The sequence below is a fragment of the Gossypium arboreum genome, chromosome 11 (genome assembly GCF_025698485.1).
Source record: "Gossypium arboreum isolate Shixiya-1 chromosome 11, ASM2569848v2, whole genome shotgun sequence".
Lineage (NCBI taxonomy): Eukaryota > Viridiplantae > Streptophyta > Magnoliopsida > Malvales > Malvaceae > Gossypium > Gossypium arboreum.
The window spans coordinates 110,678,050-110,696,533 of record NC_069080.1 but is presented as its reverse complement, the minus strand read 5'-3'; the positions used below and the strand labels follow the sequence as shown (position 1 = coordinate 110,696,533).

The 18,484-nt window shown below is 36.3% G+C and overlaps 1 non-coding gene and 1 pseudogene across 1 annotated transcript; one reads left to right on the top strand and one right to left on the bottom strand.

The window, feature by feature from the left end:
- Positions 1-15,320, bottom strand: part of LOC108477732 (uncharacterized) — a 44,006-nt pseudogene extending 28,686 nt beyond the window's left edge.
- Positions 14,776-14,882, top strand: LOC128284933 (small nucleolar RNA R71). Its single transcript, XR_008275351.1, has one exon. It is a non-coding gene; the product is annotated as a small nucleolar RNA R71 (small nucleolar RNA).
- Positions 15,321-18,484: the final 3,164 nt, after the last annotated feature.

Below are 18,484 nucleotides of genomic sequence, written 5' to 3'. Positions count from 1 at the left end.
ACAATCACCCAAATTCAATTGAGTCAGCGGATGATGACCGAGCAGAGGTGTTGGGTAGCAATGATTCGACTTACAAAGGGCAGATCCCTAGAGGAAAAATCGATGCTTCAAAAATGGAAGAAAGCTTAATAGGACAATACTGGATCGGGGGAGCCATTTCAAGATGTTAGGTAGCTCTCGAGTGCCCCAATAAAAATTGGTCAAAAACATGGTTGAATGTATCTTTTCTCAGATTGGAAAGAAAGGTGATACAGAAGGAGTGAAGGTGGTTGAAAAGCAAATGGAAGTCAAAGATGTCAATCAACATTAAATGTAGGTTTTTCTTTACCTTTTATTCTATATGGATTTGCATTTGTCTATTTTCTTGTAGAACTATCAGGGGTGTGCGAGTGCAAAATTTCCCCATATCTTTTGGGAACGCTAATGGCGGATTGTTGAGTTGTAGACTTGATAATTTTCTGTTTGAGCATACGTGTTTTCTGTATTTTATTTGAGTTTTTGTTAAGATCTAGTTATAAATTAACTAAAGTGCAATGAATAATTATGGTAGAATTTGCCTATAAATTACTATGTTGGTCACATTAAGGTGGTGAGTCAACTTTGCATGTCAGCCATGCGTAAGTTATTGTGAGAGTTGTGAGCTTTATAAGCAAAGCTATTATTGTGGGGGTTATTTGTAGCACCCTAAATCAGACCTAGACGTCTAGACCAAGTTGGAGAGTTACATCAATCGTTTTAAAAGCCACACTACCATAATGCAATCAAATCAAACCAGTCGTCACATATTATCCATCACAATAGTAATTTAAAGACATAATCTTCATAAATTCATAGCATCCTAAAATAAATATTCCTAATAATAATGCTAACAAATTATCAATAAGTGTCTAACCGAGTTTCCGCGACATTGACCCGATCAAGACTGATTATCGCCTGAAACCCAAAAAATAGCAGGGTGAGTTATGAACTCAGTGCGTAAAAAGCAATGTAACTCAACAACTGTGACTCATAGAGAATTTCCAGTTCAGAGATTCAGTTCATCTTATAAGCATGTTTGATCTAGGTTCAGAACAGAGATGTTACATATGTATATATGTATTATTCTAGTTCAGACATAGTTCAGATCAGATTTAGATGCAATGTTCCTATTTCCATCCTCTACACACCAACTTCGACCATCCCAACACACCACTATGGACATATAATGCCCATTCATCCCTGAACACCTTTAAAGTGCTCAATGACACTTCCACAGAAACGTAACTTAGCTGCTATTTCAATATACGACAAATGCTAGAATCAAAGTTATGCTTATTATGGCATAGCCACAGTTTCAGTACAGACTCCCCTTCTTCTTCACAATCTCCCACCACATGTTAATGTAGAATACAATAATCCTTAACACAAGTTTAGCAATTCTGATACAGTACATAATTAATAAAACAGTTCAATAACAGAGTGATGTTATAGTGCATATTCAAGTATGTGATTCATTGGTCAGTCCCATATAAGAAAATTCAGTCATTCATATATCGAGGAAACCGATATCAAAGCTTAGCATCCTTCTCGGCCTCAAAAATAGTTTTTGCATCCAACATCCTGCCACACAGCCTGGGCACACGCCTGTGTGCCTTGGTCGTGTGGTTTTTAAGTATAAACAGTGAGTTACATGGCCTGGGCACATGCCCGTGTCCCTGGCCATGTGGTTTTATACCCTAAAAAGTGAGTTACACGACCTGGGCATACGCCTGTGTCCCTGGCTGTGTGGTTTTATACCCCAAACAGTGAGTTACACGGCCTGGGCACACGTCCGTGTCTTTGGTCATATGAACCCTGCACTAAAATGGCCACACATGGCCTAGACACATGCTCATGTGGCTATTCGTGTGGTCTTAATTCGATAAAAAGTGAGTTACACGGCCTACCACACACCCGTGTAGAGCATACTGCCTAGTCACATGCTCATGTGCCTGGCCGTGTGGCATTGACAGCCACCATTTTCGGTGACAAAACTTGTGCAATCTAAGGTTTTTGATACGCACCTGTGACGATTTCAAAGTAATGATAATGAAAAGAAGTTCCAAAGCCTAAAACGATCATTCAATAACTCAATCAATCAAGTTTATCAACAACAATGCACAATTATACTCAAAGTACCTACGTCAAAAATTTCGACATCAACTTTCAACGAAACCAAAACTTACAAAAAAATCAATGACGATTACTTGAATTGACTTGCTGAGGTTCGCTACTCTCAATATCCCCGCCTAATAGGGAACTAGATGAGTGACTATCAGAGATTCACGCAACACACTCAAACAACTATCTCAAAGTATACTATGCAAAGCAAAAAAAGAAAACCAAAAATTTAATGAATCAAAATAAAAACTTACTCGATAACCTTCCAACAGATAATGCTAACATCGTAACTTTAACTAGCCCATATTCCTTACTACAAATAAAGGGAAAATGGAAAGGTCGAAAAAAAGAAAAAGTGGAGAAAGAATAAAAAGAAAAAGAAAGAACTAACATTAGTTGATTATCAATTAATTTCCATCCAGACCTCCAGCATTTAGCAAAAATATTTTGCTTACGTATGCTATGGGATTCAAACTCAGAACCAGACAGAATACAAGCAGATGCTTAACCAGTGAACCAACAAGCTCATTCTTGTCACCTTTATACAAAGAATTAAATTTAAGCGAGTCATACGTGCTTGCGAGTTGATTCTAAAACAACAAAACTTTTAATGATGCAACTCAAACTCCAGACCTTAAACTTAATCACACTACACAGAACCATAGATACAGAAATTAACTACTGCAGATTTCCACAAACAAGTTCTTAAAATTTTGGGGCGTTACATTTTTCCCTTCCCTTCATTACATTATTTTTACTCTGGTAACCGGTCTAAGAAAGAGTTCTTCGTTAGATAAAGACCAACAAGTTTTTGATTTATAGGAAAAAAATCTACTATGGGTTAAAGATATGAAATGTGAACAAAAGTGAATCATCAAAATGTTGAGGTAAGTTAAATTTTGTTAAAGAAATGCACAGTTGTATGAATTTAGTATTTGTTTAAGCATGTATTAATTGAATATTTTTTAAAAATTTTGTTACAATTAATTTACCTATTTATTCTTATAGTGCTTACTAAGCCTTCAATAGCTTAACGCGTTTATTTTAAGGCGTAGGTACAGTTAGACTTGAAAAGCTAGAGCCAGGCTGGTAGATCTCTCATCTCATCACATCCTCAAGAGCTACAAGAGTAGGTACTATATTTTGAGTTAAAATAGCATGCACATAAGTAGACCAAATGTGTGGCCAAGTGTTAGGGACTAAAATGAAAACTCTTGAAACTCAAACTATTTTGGTTTTTATTTGAAGGATTTTGGTTCTATATGAAATGAATGATTGAGGTTATAAGTATGTCTGCAAATGAGGTTTGTTAATGTGATAATTGTGATTGATTTAGAATTGTTTTAAGTAGTTTAAATACATCTTGAATTGGTCTTAAATGATGAGTTGAATCCAATATATTGCTGGGGATTTTAGTGAACTTTTAACTGATTTTTACCAAAATTTACCTAAAATTTACACAATGTATCGATACCAAGGGTTTAGGTATTGATCCCTAGTCTTTAAAACTTAATTTTTTCAAAATAGAATGTGATTTTAGTATAATTTTTAACATCTGTATTGATATTGAAGGCTAAATATTGATACCTAGGCCTAAGGTATTGATAACTTCATCAAAATTTGAATTTTTCGAATGTTATTTTGGTATTGCCTTCATTGTTTTCTCTTCAACAAGCTTTTTGGGCATCATTGAAATACTTTTTACAAGCCAAGGATTTCAATCATGGAAGAAGATCAATTAAGGATCTAAATTTCCTTTTGTTACTCATGTGGGTAACCACACAAATTCTTTACATAAGAATGCTATGACAAATTATCTTGATCTTCATAATTCCTTGCAAAATATTGAGAGGACTATTGATAAACATAATTCTGAACAAGTTGTTAGAAATTGGCTACAACTCAAAGTGTCAATAGGTGTTGTTAAGTGGCTTGTATTTTGATGGTCGCTAAACTAACTAAAAATTCGACTAAGGCAAGCGCACCTACTGAACAGTAGTATAGTTATGGTGAGACCAGAAATATCGTATCCATGAGAACTAAAAGTACTAGTAATTACTATCTTTTTATTACCTAGCCTAAGAATTAAAGGGATGTTTTTAAACTAAGATAACTATCAAATTAACTAAGAACACAACAGAGATTAAAGTTGGGAAATACTTTTGGAAAACCGATGGAGAAGACAATACCCAAGGAAGAATCCACCTAGACTTCACTTATTACTTCTGAATTAGACGATTTATTCACTTGACTTAATCTGTAGGAATCCCTAGCTTATGTTAATATCTCTCTTGAGACTAAAAACAACTGACTCTAGGTTGATTAATCAAAATCTCTTCCTAATTAAAACCTCTATTGTCGCATTAACTCAATCTATGGACTCCCTTATTAGATTTGATTCTAGTCTAGCAGATTTATGTTGTCCTATCTCTAGGATTGCATGCAAATCCGCTTAATTATGGAAGATTTACTCTTGAACAGAGACTTTTGCTCCACTGAATAAGCATATCAAAACATGTATTAATATTCTGGAGTATTAAAAAAAAGATTAAATCTCATAATTAAGAATAAGAACAAGTATTTATCATATGATTCAAATAGTAATAAGATCTGTCTTACGTTTCATCTCCCCTAGGTATTTAGGGAGTTTAGTTCATAACAATTAGGAAAAACATCTGAAAATTTAGAAAACAGCTAAACATAAAGAAACCCAAAGAACTTCTAACGAAATCGAATGGAGATCTTCAAGCTTGAAGTAGATCCTGCTTCTGAGCTGATTTCGTTGGCTGTCTTTGAGTATTTTCTGCCTTCTACTCTCCGTGTCCTCTTTGATCCTCTTCTCTTGTGTTTAACTAGTCTTTGGAATGCCCAAAATAGCCCAAAATTAGCCTTTTTCGAGTAGAATTGAAATAGGTCTCGGTAGGGGCACGACCGTGTGGCACGCCCATGTGGTGGTGCTGAAGCCGTGTGCAATTTTGATATGGTTTTAAGTCGACACGGCTATTACACATGGGCATGTGGTCTGACCGTGTGTCTAACACGGGCATGTGGATTACCCGTGTGGAAGTGTCTGGGCCGTGTGCAGCACTGAAATAAACCTACTTTATCCATTTTTGGCCTTTTTCTCGCACTTTTCGCTTTTCTATGCTCATCTGGATATAAAAACATGAAATTAAAGGATTAGGAGCATCAAATTCACTAAATATTATGATAAATCATCCGAAAATATGCCAAGCATGGGATTAAAAATATGTTACTTTTGAGGTTCATCAAATATCCCCACACTTAAGCATTTGCTTATCCTCAAGCAAAATCCTCAACTCACAATTAAAATGCATTCTTCTCAACTTATAATTCTTATAAAAATTGTTTCGAAATAATCCTACAGGTAATTATACATTGAGAATTCAACTAAAAGAACATTAAAGTTTCAAACAATCCAAGTTGAGCATTTTAATCATAAAATCATAGGTATTCCCCTTTATCTAAGTAATTACCTTTAATTTCAAATCAACAAGGGTTGACATTCTCACTAAAGATTCACTCAAATCACTTATAGTGTTTAAGGTTCAATAATTAAGCACTCAATAGTCAAACATGAAAAATTATTACCATAGGCTTGCATGAAAATCAAATCTCCACCACTATAAATGAGATGATACACAAATCAAGAGGTCTTTAATAGGGTTGTAATGGGGTTTGGGTTAAAGGTGTGGATAAATGCTAAAAAATAGGGTTAGAATCGAGATTAATTTAATAAATTACCAAACTTGGAAAAATAAAGCTAATTACTAAATTTCAAACAAGTGCCGGAATTAAAACTACCCAAAACTAATGAAGCGAGCTTTTTCTTAAAATAATAACTTTAACTTATCCAAGCTCTTTATAACAATATGTAATTATGTGAATATGAATATACTTTTTTTTAAGAATAAGAACAATAATGGAAAGTATATAATAAGGAATAATTCAGCAATTGAAATAGACGAACATAGTTAGGTAATTAATCAAATACAATCTCGATAAAAAAGGAGTCAATAAAAAGGGAAAAATTCTTAACGAGTCAAAAAGGGTTAAGTTGTGGGTTATCATTAAGGGGAAAATCAAGAAACAATGATTAAAGCTCAAAGGGGTTCACTAAGGGGCAATTATGTGGGTAGGCTTTTTATGGGATAAGTGGGTTAAACCTAAGTGCCTTTATCATCTCAGTATATCAAATCAAAGGTGTGGTCTCGACATGTATAATCGATGCAAGTTTTAGAATAACAAATCAGCATTGACTCACTCATAATCATCAATAAAAGTCAGCAAGAAAGATATATGCCCTAAACGGCTCAAAATCTCACCAAAATTATGGGGTTTTGATGTCAATCCTACAAATTCAAAACTTTAAGATATTACCTCGATTTAGGGAAATAACCTAGAAATTTTAATTCTCAAAATTGCAACTTATCATGCTTGATTCTCTATTGTCCTCAAGTTTAAATAATCAATGCATAATTACCTATGTTTAAATCCAAAACATATCAATAAGAATCATAAATCAATCAAAATTTATTCTAATAGTAATATGAGAAAATTATTTGAGAACAAGATGTAATTTAGGGATTTTCTAATAATCATAATATCATAACCTCCCCACACTTAAGATGTACATTGTCCTTAATGTACAAAGATAAATAATAATAATATAAGCATAATATCATAAAAGAGGAGGAGACGCGAAACTGCCCTAAATTTGGATGTAGTCCATGGAATAGCGAAAGCAGATTTATAGACATTAGAACTGATGTGCATGTAGGACTAGGCAGAGGTGAAGGTGGTGGTAGAGGTTGGGTCCATAATCATAGCGCCAAGCGAAGAGGTTATCGTGGTGACTATGGTCGTGGTCGAGCAAAAAATGGCAGTCGTGGATTATCTTTCCCCGTAGGAGTGTTTGTATATTCTAGAGTAACACCAATCGACTGAGCCTTTTGAAACTGCGATATCACCAGTAATGTTTTAGGGAGTTATATCGAAGGGGTTGTTATAGTTACTCATAAAGAAATAGCCATATAAACATGGAATTCAAAATATACGAATATAAGTCTTTTAGAACATGAAATTAAAATAAAAATAAAAACAAAAGGAAAAGAAAAACAAAGTAAAATAAATGGACTCAAAAGTCCTCATCAGCATCTGGATGGTAAGGTGGTGGTGCTGGTGGCGAAATGTGGAAATACTGGCAAATCTGTTGCAGAGTCGCCTCTATACTGTCGAATCATTGAGTGCCAGATTGCTCGAATCTAGTTAGGTGGTCAGAAATATCTGTCAATGAAGCAGCCGCATAAACTGGTCTGTGACTCGGTTGTGGCTGAAAAGGTGGGTCCTCATAAAATGAAGGGATATCATCAGGAATATCCTCAGGGTCATCCTCATCGGTGGCTCGTGCTATTCGGTATTGAGGAGGATCGAACCCACGACAACACTCTATCATCCTCATGTGGAGCATACTTGAGATGCCTTGTAGGGACATCTGGCCGATGAGTGTGAGCGATGAGGACTGCACCGATGTGTTTAGGAGCCCAAAGTGTCGAGCTAGATGAGTCACGTAAGGGCCGATGCTGATGACACATTTTCGGTGTCATTCGGTCTGATGGCGAAAGGCAAGTGAGATGAAGTATCCGAGATCGAAAACATGCCCTTGCCTCATGCTCTATAAGAAGTATGCGTCGTGAATGTTAACGACGCTGGTGTTCTCTTGTCGCCCTGTTAAGGTGTGAGCTAAAAGGGCGTGGAGATATCGTAATACTGGAGATAGAGCCGATGCCTTGGAGCGGCTAGGGTCATAAATGCCCGTAAGAGGAATGAGGGATGCCCAACAAGAGGAAGGTGTGTAATAAATGTGACGGTGGAGATGGGGGAAATTGTCTGCCTTCATAAATTCGTCCGTATAAAGTCCTAAGGTAACTTCGAATTCTGGGACACTCATTTGACGCACTAGACCACCAATATGGAATTGGACTGTGCCTGGGCCGTCAAACTCTGTCATAATCGTCTGTAACTAAAATGTTGAACAAATTTCCAAAGTGAACTCAAAGTACGCCGGCTCAATAATGTATAAGAAACGGTCCCAATGAGAGGTAGCGAGGAGGGCCTGAACTGAGTCAGCTAGATGGACTTGTTCCAATACAGCCGAGTCGATGCACTGACCCATGCCAAAGGGCCAGACACGTAGAATTTGAAAAAACTCCTCCTGAGGTCCTGGTGGAAATTGGAGGAATGGGTGGCGTATCTCAATGGTTGCACTTGAAGACATCGCTCCTGAGCCCTTCCTCTTTTTCGAAGTGGTGATGGTAGTTTTCTTGCCATTTTTGTTTGTCATAGTGTCCTGTGAAAGTAATCACATAATTCAATTGGACGAATCAACATAATAGTCAAACGAATAAGAAACAAGCATCCAAGTGCAACTTAATCAGCCAGACGAAATAAGTAGAATCTTAATACTAGTAGAAAACTAAATAATTGCTTACTAAATACATATATATATAAATAAATGAGCAAGCAAAATATGAATTAAATCAACAAAACAAATGACCCTAAAATATATGTAGACTATTGCGAATGTCCAAAACTAACTTAAGCATAAAATTATCAAGGAAAACTATAACTGAGTAAGAACCAACAATATCAGTAATGCAATAGTAATAATAACAATATATCAATCTAATAGAAATAAGATAGAACAAGAATAAAGAAATAAGAGTAATAATAATAATAATAATAATAATAATAATAATAATAATAATAATAATAATAATAATAATAATACAATTAAAATAATGTAAAGGAATTAGAGGTGCAAAAGAGGAAACTGATAGTGGTGGTCAGTGGTGGTCGCGACGGTTTATGGCTGCTGAACGGTGGAAGTCTAGTTGAGGGGATGGGTGGTTGTGTGAGCAAGGGAAGAGAGGTGGTTGTATGAGCAATGGAGAAGCAAAGAGGGAGAAAAAGAAAGGAAGAAATAAAGAAGGGGGAAAGAGGAGTGAAGGTGTCAGTGTTCGGCGGCTCGTCGAAAAATAGTGGCCAGAGTAGGAAGGAGGCATAGTGAAGGGGGGATGGATTAATAGAGGGGTTTAAATAGGAATGTGGGGAAATTAGGGTTAGGGTTTTAAATAAAAGGGGGCCACAGTCGTGCAGGCCACTTTTTGGACCACACGGCCGTGGCCCACGCCCATGTGTCTCGCTCCTATCCCGTGTTTTTCGTGAAATTTTAATTCAGTATCGTCCACGGCCTATGGACATGCCCGTGTGTCCAGGCCATATGGCACGCATGGTCACTTCGTACGGTCGTGTGCTCTCTTGTTTGCTTCTCCCACGCCAGTGTATCTTCCACCACGCTCGTGTTCTATAGTTAGGATTGCCCACGGCTTTTGAGCACGGCCGTGGAGTATGCCCGTTTTCCATTCTGACTTAAAATTTTTAAAAGGTGTGCTCAGGTTCCCACACAGCCTCAGGCACGCCCGTGTTTCAAAACCGTGTGGGTTACACGGCCGCATCGCACTGCCATGGTGATTTATAGCATTCCGTGCCTCTGCCAATTTTTGGGAATTTGAAGTGCAGTTTCACCACGGTTTGCGATACGCCCGTGTCCCATACCCGTGTGTCATCCTGTCTTGGGAAGATGTTTGTCCTGTTTTAACACGGCCATGGACACGCCCGTGTGTCTAGGCTGTGTTTGCTATTGTCGAATGTCAATACTATGTAATAGTTTACACGACTCAAAGCATGCCCTTGTCTCCAACTCTTGGTGAGCACACGGGCTAGGACATGCACGTGTGCCCGGCCGTGGGTGTCAAAAATACCTACATTTAAACTATGAAAAATGAATGAAAGAAAAATAAACTTATTTAGTGGGGTTAGTGCTCGGGTTGCCTCCCGAAGAGCGCTTATTTAAAGTCTAAGCTCGACTTTGCCTTATGGTATATTTAGGCAGGTTTGCGGAGCCTTAGCTCCTCTCCATTATCTTTAAAATCCTCACTGTTATAAGGTTTAAGACGATGTCCGTTTACCTTGAAAGTACCTTGAGTTGGATGACTTACCTCTACTGTGCCATATGGAAAAACGGTTTGGACCACGAAAGGCCCTGACCATCGTGATTTTAGCTTCCTAGGAAATAATTTGAGCCTTGAATTATATAACAAGACAAGGTTTCCAGCTTCAAATTGCTTGTGTTGCTTTAAGCGAGAATCATGGCGGCGCTTCATTGCTTCCTCGTATAATCGTGAATTCTCATATTGATAGCTCGCCATTTATTTAGCTCATTCAACTGCATCAACCTTTTCTCACTTGCAAGCTTGAGATCAAAGTTTAGAAACTTTATAACCCAGAATTCTTTGTGTTCTGGTTCAAACGATAAATGAAAACTTTTCCCATAAACAAGTCTGTTAGGAGATATTCCTATGGGGGTCTTAAAAGCAGTTCTATAAGCCCATAAAGCATCATCTACTTTCATTTCCCAATCCTTCCTATTTGTCACTACAGTCTTTTCTAGTATATGTTTAAGCTCTCGGTTTGCTACTTCGACTTGACCACTAGTCTGAGGATGGTAAGGGGTGGCTGTTCTGTGGTAAACTCCATATTTCTTAAGGGTTTTATCAAATCGAGCATTACAAAAATGAGTACCCCTATCACTAATAATAGCTCTAGGTGTTCTAAATCGAGAGAAAAGTTTCTTAAGGAACCTCACCACCACTTTAGCATCATTAGTAGGTAAAGCTTGGGCTTCACCTATTTAGACATATAATCAACGGCTACTAAGATGTATTTATTCCCAAATGAGCTAGGGAATGGACCCATAAAATCAATACCTCGTACATCAAATATTTTATATGAAAGTATATACATTTGAGGCATTCCATCATGTTTGGAGATATTACCTGTTCGTTGACATTTATCACAAGAAGTAACATACTTATTGGCGTCTTTGAATAGTGTGGGCCAATAAAAACCTGATTCGAGTGCCTTATGTGCTGTCTTAGTCCCACTGTAATGTCGTCCAGTCAGTCCTGAGTGGGAATGTTCCAAGATTTTAATTGCTTTTGACTTTTTAATGCATCTTCTGATGACTTGATCTGTACATATACAAGAAAAAAGGATCTTCCCAAAAGTAGTTTTTAACATCAATAAAGAACTGCTTCTTTTGCTGATGTGTCAACCCTTTTGGTGTAACATTACTAGCTAAATAATTCACAATGTCTGCAAACTAGGGTTCCTCAGAGTCAGATATAGCAAAGAGTTGTTCTTTAGGGAATGAGTCATTTATCTCATGTTCATCAAGCTCCTTAAGATGTGGGTTCTCTAATCTGGATAGATGATCTACTGCAAGATTTTCTGCTCCTTTCTTATCTTGAGTTTCTAAATCAAATTCTTGCAATAATAATATCGATCTTATTAGTCGAGGCTTTGTATCTATTTTAGTAAGGAGGTATCGAAAAGCTGAATGGTCAGTGTAAACGACAACTTTAGATAATATTAAATATGGTCTAAATTTATTGAATGCAAAAACCACAACCAACAACTCTTTCTCAGTCGTCGTGTAATTTTCTTGTGCAGCTGTCAATGTCTTGCTAGCATAATAGATCAGTTGGAAATGCTTGTCTTTTCACTATCCAAGAATCGCATCTACTGCAAAATCACTCGCATCACACATAAGTTCAAAGGGTAAATTCCATTAGGTGCAACTATAATTGGAGCATTAATTAATTTATCCTTAAGAGTATTAAATGCTTCTAAACATTCCTGATTGAAATTGAAAGGCACATCCTTTTCTAGTAAATTCCTTAAAGGCTTAGCTATTTTAGAAAAATCCTTGATAAATCTTCTATAAAATCCAGCATGACCTAAAAAACTTTGAATAGCCTTAACTGAACTATGGGGAGGCAATTTCTCAATAGTTTCAACTTTTGCTTTGTCAACCTTGATCCCCTTGCTAGAAATTTTGTGGCCTAACATAATCCCTTCACAAACCATGAAGTGACATTTTTCCCAATTTAGTACAAGGTGTGTTTCCTCACATCTTATTAGAACACGTTTTAAATTTTTAAGGCAAAGATAGAAGGAATTACCAAATACCGAGAAGTCATCCATAAATACCTCCATAATGTCTTCTACGAGTTCGTCAAAAATGGCCAACATGCATCACTAAAAAGTAGCAGGGGTATTGCATAATCCAAAATGCATTCGTCGATAAGCAAACATACCAAATAGACATGTAAATGTAGTTTTCTCTTGGTCCTCAGGAGCTATTGGGATTTGGAAGTAACCAGAGAGTCCATCTAGGAAGCAATAATACATATGCCTAGATAATCTTTCCAACATCTGATCAATGAATGGTAAGGGAAAGTGATCTTTTCATGTGACACCGTTCAATTTCCTATAGTCAATACAAACTTTCCATCCCGTGACTATTCCTGTTGGGATCAATTCATTCTTCTCATTAGCCACAACAATCATGCCTCATTTCTTAGGGACAACTTGTACAGGACTCACCCAAGAACTATCAAAAATAGGATAAGTAATTCCTACATCTAGAAGTTTAATTCCCTCGGCTTTTACGATTTCTTTCATGTTAGGATTCAGTCGTCTTTGAGTCTGCATGCAAGGTTTAGATTCATCTTCTATCAAAATTTTATGTGTGTAGAAAGAAGGACTGATCCCCTCTATGTCAGAAATCTTTCAAGCTATATCTCTTTTATGCTCCTTCAACACTTGAATTAACTCGTCCTTTTTGGTTGACTGTAAATCTGAAGCAATAATCACTAGTAAGGTGGAGTTATTTCCAAGAAACGCATATTCTAGGTGATTTGGTAATTGCTTTAATTCCAATTTAGGAGGTTCTTCAACAGAGGGTTTTAATTTTAATTCCTTGTTTACCTCAATACCCTCATAGCTCTTCTGTCTCAGTGAAGACTGAATAGAATTTAATTCAGCTTTTACCTTACCTAATACAGAATCATCGTCATTTACCTCCTCTCCTTGGGCAAGGCACAGTTCCAACGTGTCCTTATGAATGATTTCCTGTAAAGAATCTTGAGTAGCATGATCAATATAATCAATAAAATAACAGAGTCATCTTGTTCTCTAGAAAATTTCATGACATTATAAATTTTAAAAATAATCTCTTCGTCACCTACCCTAAGCACAAGTTTACCATCACTTACATCAATAATAGCCCTAGCAGTGGCTAAAAATGGGTGACCTAAAATTAAAGGCACTTCAACATCCTCATCCATGTCAAGCACAACAAAATCAATAGGGAATATGAATTTATCGAATTTTACGAGTACATCTTCAATAATTCCCCTAGAATATTTAACAGATCTATCAGCTAGTTGAATACTCATCCTAGTAGGTTTTGGTTCCCCAAGGCCAAGTTGCTTGAACATTTTGTAACGCATTAAATTAATGCTAGCGCCTAAATCAGCTAGTGCCTTTTCAACATTTAAACGAACATTTAAGTAGGGAATAGTAAAACTTCCTGGATCTTTCAATTTGGTTGGTAGTTTATTTTGGAGTATGACTGAGCACTCCTCATTGAGTTCTATTATAGACAACTCTTCAAACTTTCTTTTATTTGTTAGAAGCTCCTTCAAAAATTTTGTATATGTAGGCATCTGCGAGATAGCTTCAACAAAATGTAAGTTAATATACAACTATTTAAAAAGTTCAAGAAATTTACCTAATTGTGCATCCATGTGGTCTTTCTTTAACTTTGCTCGATACGAGATTGGTGGTTTAAATTCCCTCAACACCAGTTTTTCACTTATTTCAGGTTTTACCTCTTCATCCTCTTTCCTATCAGCTTCTTGTGGCAACTTCTTTTCAGATTGAGCTAACAATTTCCCACTCCTTAGTGTAACTGCTTTCACATGCTCTTTTGGATTGGGTTTGGTGTTACTAGGCAGACTCTCTAGTGGTCTTTTTGAAATCATCTTAGCCAGCTGTCCCATTTGATTCTCGAGTCCTTGAATCGATGCTTGTTGATTTTTAAGTGTTGTTTCAGTGTGTTGAAAACAAGTTTCCGCTACTGAAATAAACTTCATCATTATCTCTTCAAGGTTCGGCCTTTTCTCTTGCTGGTAAGGTTGTTGTTAGAAGTCTGGAGGGGGTGGTGGTCTTTGATTCCCTTGGCCTCCCCATGAGAAATTTGGGTGGTTCTTCCACCCTGCGTTGTAAGTGTTACTGTAAGGATTATTGTGAGGTCGAGGATTATTACCCATATAATTTATTTGCTCGTTTTCCATATTGGGGCCGTAGGGTAGGTATTTTGAATTGTTCATTCCACCTCCACTTGCATCGCACTGTATTCCTAGATGTACCTGCATAGAACCAAATAAACCATCAATCTTTCTATTCAAAAGTTCTACCTGATTTGAAAGCATAGTAACCGAGTCGAAGTTAAAAACGTCAACTGCTTTTGTCGGCTTTGTCTTTATGACTTGCCACTAATAATTGTTCAGTGACATCTCTTCTATGAACTCATAAGCCTCTTTAGGTGTCTTATTATTGATGGTTCCACCAGCAACTGTGTCGATCATTTATCTAGTTGAGGGATTCAAACCGTTGTGGAAAATTTGAACCTGTAGCCAAAGAGGTAACCCATTGTGAGGGCACCTTTTCAATAAATCCTTATATCTCACCAATGCATCATAAAGTGTTTCTAAATCCATCTGTACAAAAGAAGAAGTATCATTCCTTAACTTTGCTGTTTTAGCCGGCGAAAAATATTTAAGCAGAAATTTTTCGGTCATTTGTTCCCAAGTAGTGATTGACCCTCGTGGTAACGAGTTCAACCATTGTTTAGCATTATTCCGTGATGAAAAGGGAAATAACCGAAGGTGAACGAAATCATCAGAAATACCATTGATCTTAAAGGTGTCGCAAAATTCCAAAAAATTTGCTAAATGAGTGTTTGGATCCTCATCCTGCAAACCATCAAACTGAACAGACTATTGTATCATTTGAATCATGTTAGGTTTCAGTTCAAAATTATTTGCAGCAATAGTAGGTCTAACTATACTCAATTTAGCTCCTGTTAAATTGGGCTTAGCATATTCGTACATAGTATGAGGAGCAGGGCTCTGATTCACTGGATTTACGGCAACCACAGGAGGCAGCGGATTATTTTGATTTTTGGCCATCTCCTTGGTGTTATTGATATCATTCTCGTGCTTTTCGTCTATATACCGTAGACTTCACCTTATCTCTCTAAGATTTCTACGAGCTGTGCTTTCAATTTCGTTATCAAAAAGTAGAGGTCCTGACGGGTTTCTTCTAGTTATAAACTATAAAAACCAACCAAAAGCAAATAAAAGGAAAATTAGTAATAAAAACAAAATTAAATTGAAATAAAAATAAAAATGGCTAAAGTAATAAAAATTAAGTGTTCCTAATATCTTAGTCTTCGGCAATGGCTCCAAAAACTTGATGGTTGCTAAACTAACTAAAAATTCGACTAAGCAAGCGCACCTATCGAACAGTAGTATAGTTTTGGTGAGATCAAAAATATCGTATCCACAAGGACTAAAAGTACTAGTAATTACTATCTTTTTATTATCTAGCCTAAGAATTAAAGGGATGTTTTTAAACTAAGATAACTATCTAATTAACTAAGAACACGACAAAGATTAAAGTTGGAAAATACTTTTGGAAAACCGATGGAGAAGACAATACCCAAGGAAGAATCCACCTATACTTCATTTATTACTTCTGAATTAGACGATTTATTCACTTGATTTAATCCATAGGAATCTCTAGCTTATGTTAATATCTCTCTCAAGACTAAAAAAAACATACTCTAGGTTGATTAATCAAAATCTCTTCCTAATTAAAACCCCTATTGTCGCATTAACTCGATCTATGGACTCCCTTATTAGATTTGACTCTAATCTACAAGATTTATGTCGTCCTATCTCTAGGATTGAATGCAACTCCGCTTAATTATGGAAGATCTACTCTTAAGCAGGGAATTTTGCTCCACTGAATAAGCACATCAAAACCTGTATTAATATCCTGGAGTATTAAAATAAGGATTACAACTCATAATTAAGAATAAGAACAAATATTTATCATATGATTCAAATAGTCATAAGATCTGTCTTAGGTTTCATCTCCCCCAGGTATTTAGGGAGTTTAGTTCATAACAATTAGGAAAAACATCTCAAAACTGGGAAAATAACAAAACATAAAGGAACCTAAAGACCTTCTAAGGAAATCGAATGGAGATCTTCAAGCTTGAAGTAGATCCTACTTCTGAGCTGATTCTGTTGGCTGTCTTTGAGTATTTTCTGCCTTCTACTCTCTGTGTCCCCTTTGATCCTCTTCTCTTGTGTTTAAATAGACTTTGGAATGCCCAAAATTAGCCTTTTTCGAGTAGAATTAAATTAGGCCTCAACAGGGGCACGACCGTGTGGCAAAGTCGTGTGGTGGTGCTCAAACTGTGTGCAATTCTGATATGGTTTTAAGACGACATGGCCATTACACACGGGCAAGTGGTCTGATCTTGTGTCTAACACGGGCGTGTGGATTACTCGTGTGGAAGTCTCTGGGCCATGTGCAGTACTGAAATAAACCTACTTTGTCCGTTTTTGGCCTTTTTATCGCACTTTTCACTTTCCTATGCTCATTTGGATATAAAACATGAAATTAAAGGATTTGAAGCATCAAATTCACTAAATATTATGATAAATCATCAGAAAATATGCCAAGCATGGGATTAAAAATATGTTCCTTTCGAGGTTTATCATATTTCAAGGTTGTGCCTTTAGGGGACGCAATGGAGCACAAGATTCAAGAAATCGAGGTAACATTCTTGAACAAATAAAACTCTTGGCTTCTTATAATGAAGATGTGAGGGAAGTTGTCTTAGAAAATGTCCCTCAAAATGCACAGCATGTCAATCCGACTATTCTAAAGGACATTCTTTCTATGTTGGTGAGTAAAATTTAAGTATTCTTTTGGGAAGAGATTGAAGATTCAAACTTTTCCAGTTTAAGTCAAGCACACATTTAATGGTCCCAATTTTAGTATATTCATATTCTTGAATTCCTATCAGCCCCACAATCATAATGCAACACAACCCCACAACCTGAAGTCCCTAGTTTTCTAAAAGTAGAATCATCAACATTAAACTTCAAAGCTCCCTCTATATAAGGATCGCATCGAAGATTGAATTTCTTTTTAACCACACAACAGTCTTAGACACATAAGCTTGAGTCACCCTAAAAAGTCCACTCATTAATGACACCCCCTCTTTAATTTCCTTTTGCCAGTAGTAAGCCATCGTTTTAGTTGGAAATGTTGAAACCAGAGAATCTGATTTACTTGGAAACTTATTTTTGTAAAATTAGCCTTTGATTTTTTTTCCTTAGTTTTATGTGAAATGGTACATTAGTTTCTTAATTTTGTTTCCCACTCCAACATCTAAATAGTTTCAATTAGATTAAAATAGTTTTCAATTCTTCAAATTCTTCAAGGTTTCAATTACAAAACATATATCATTAATCCAATTTTTGACCAAAGAAAAAAATAATGGAGTTATCGGTTTATATCTCACCCAAACATAAAACAATGTCCAAAAGGAATCAGGATGGATTTGAAAGTTTTCATACTCCAATCATAGGTCACAAGCTCAATGGAAACAACGATATTTTGCAATCCCAATCAGTTAAAATGTTCATTTGTGGTTGAGGAAAAATATTTTTAGCTGAATAATATTTCTTGTTATGCTTCTGCACCCCTTATTTATTGAGTAAAATGTTATTCACCATTCAAAGAAAACAATTAAAGTAAAATTTTGTCAGTAATACCAGATACGCAATCGATACCTTCATCAAAATTTGAATTTCTAGAATGTTGTTTTGGTATTTCCTTCCCTGTTTTCTCTTCAACAAGCCATTTGGGCATCATTGAAATACTTTTACAAGCCAAGGATTTTGATCATGGAAGAAGGTCAATGAAGGATCTAAATGTCCTTTTGTTACTCATGTGAGTAAGGATGCAAATTCTTTGCATAAGAATACTATGAAAAGTTATCTCGATCTTTGTAATTGCTTGAAAAATATTGAGAGGATTATTGAGAAATAAAATTCTGAACAAGTTATAGGAAATCGACTACAGCTCAAGGTGTCAATAGATGCTGTTAAGTCACTTGTATTTCAAGCTTGTGCCTTTAAGGGACGCGATGAAGCACAAGATTCAAGATATCGAGGTAACTTTCTTGAACTAATAAAACTCTTGGCCTCTTATAATGAAGATGTGGGGGCAATTGTCTTAGAAAATGTCCCTCAAAATGCACAGTATGTTA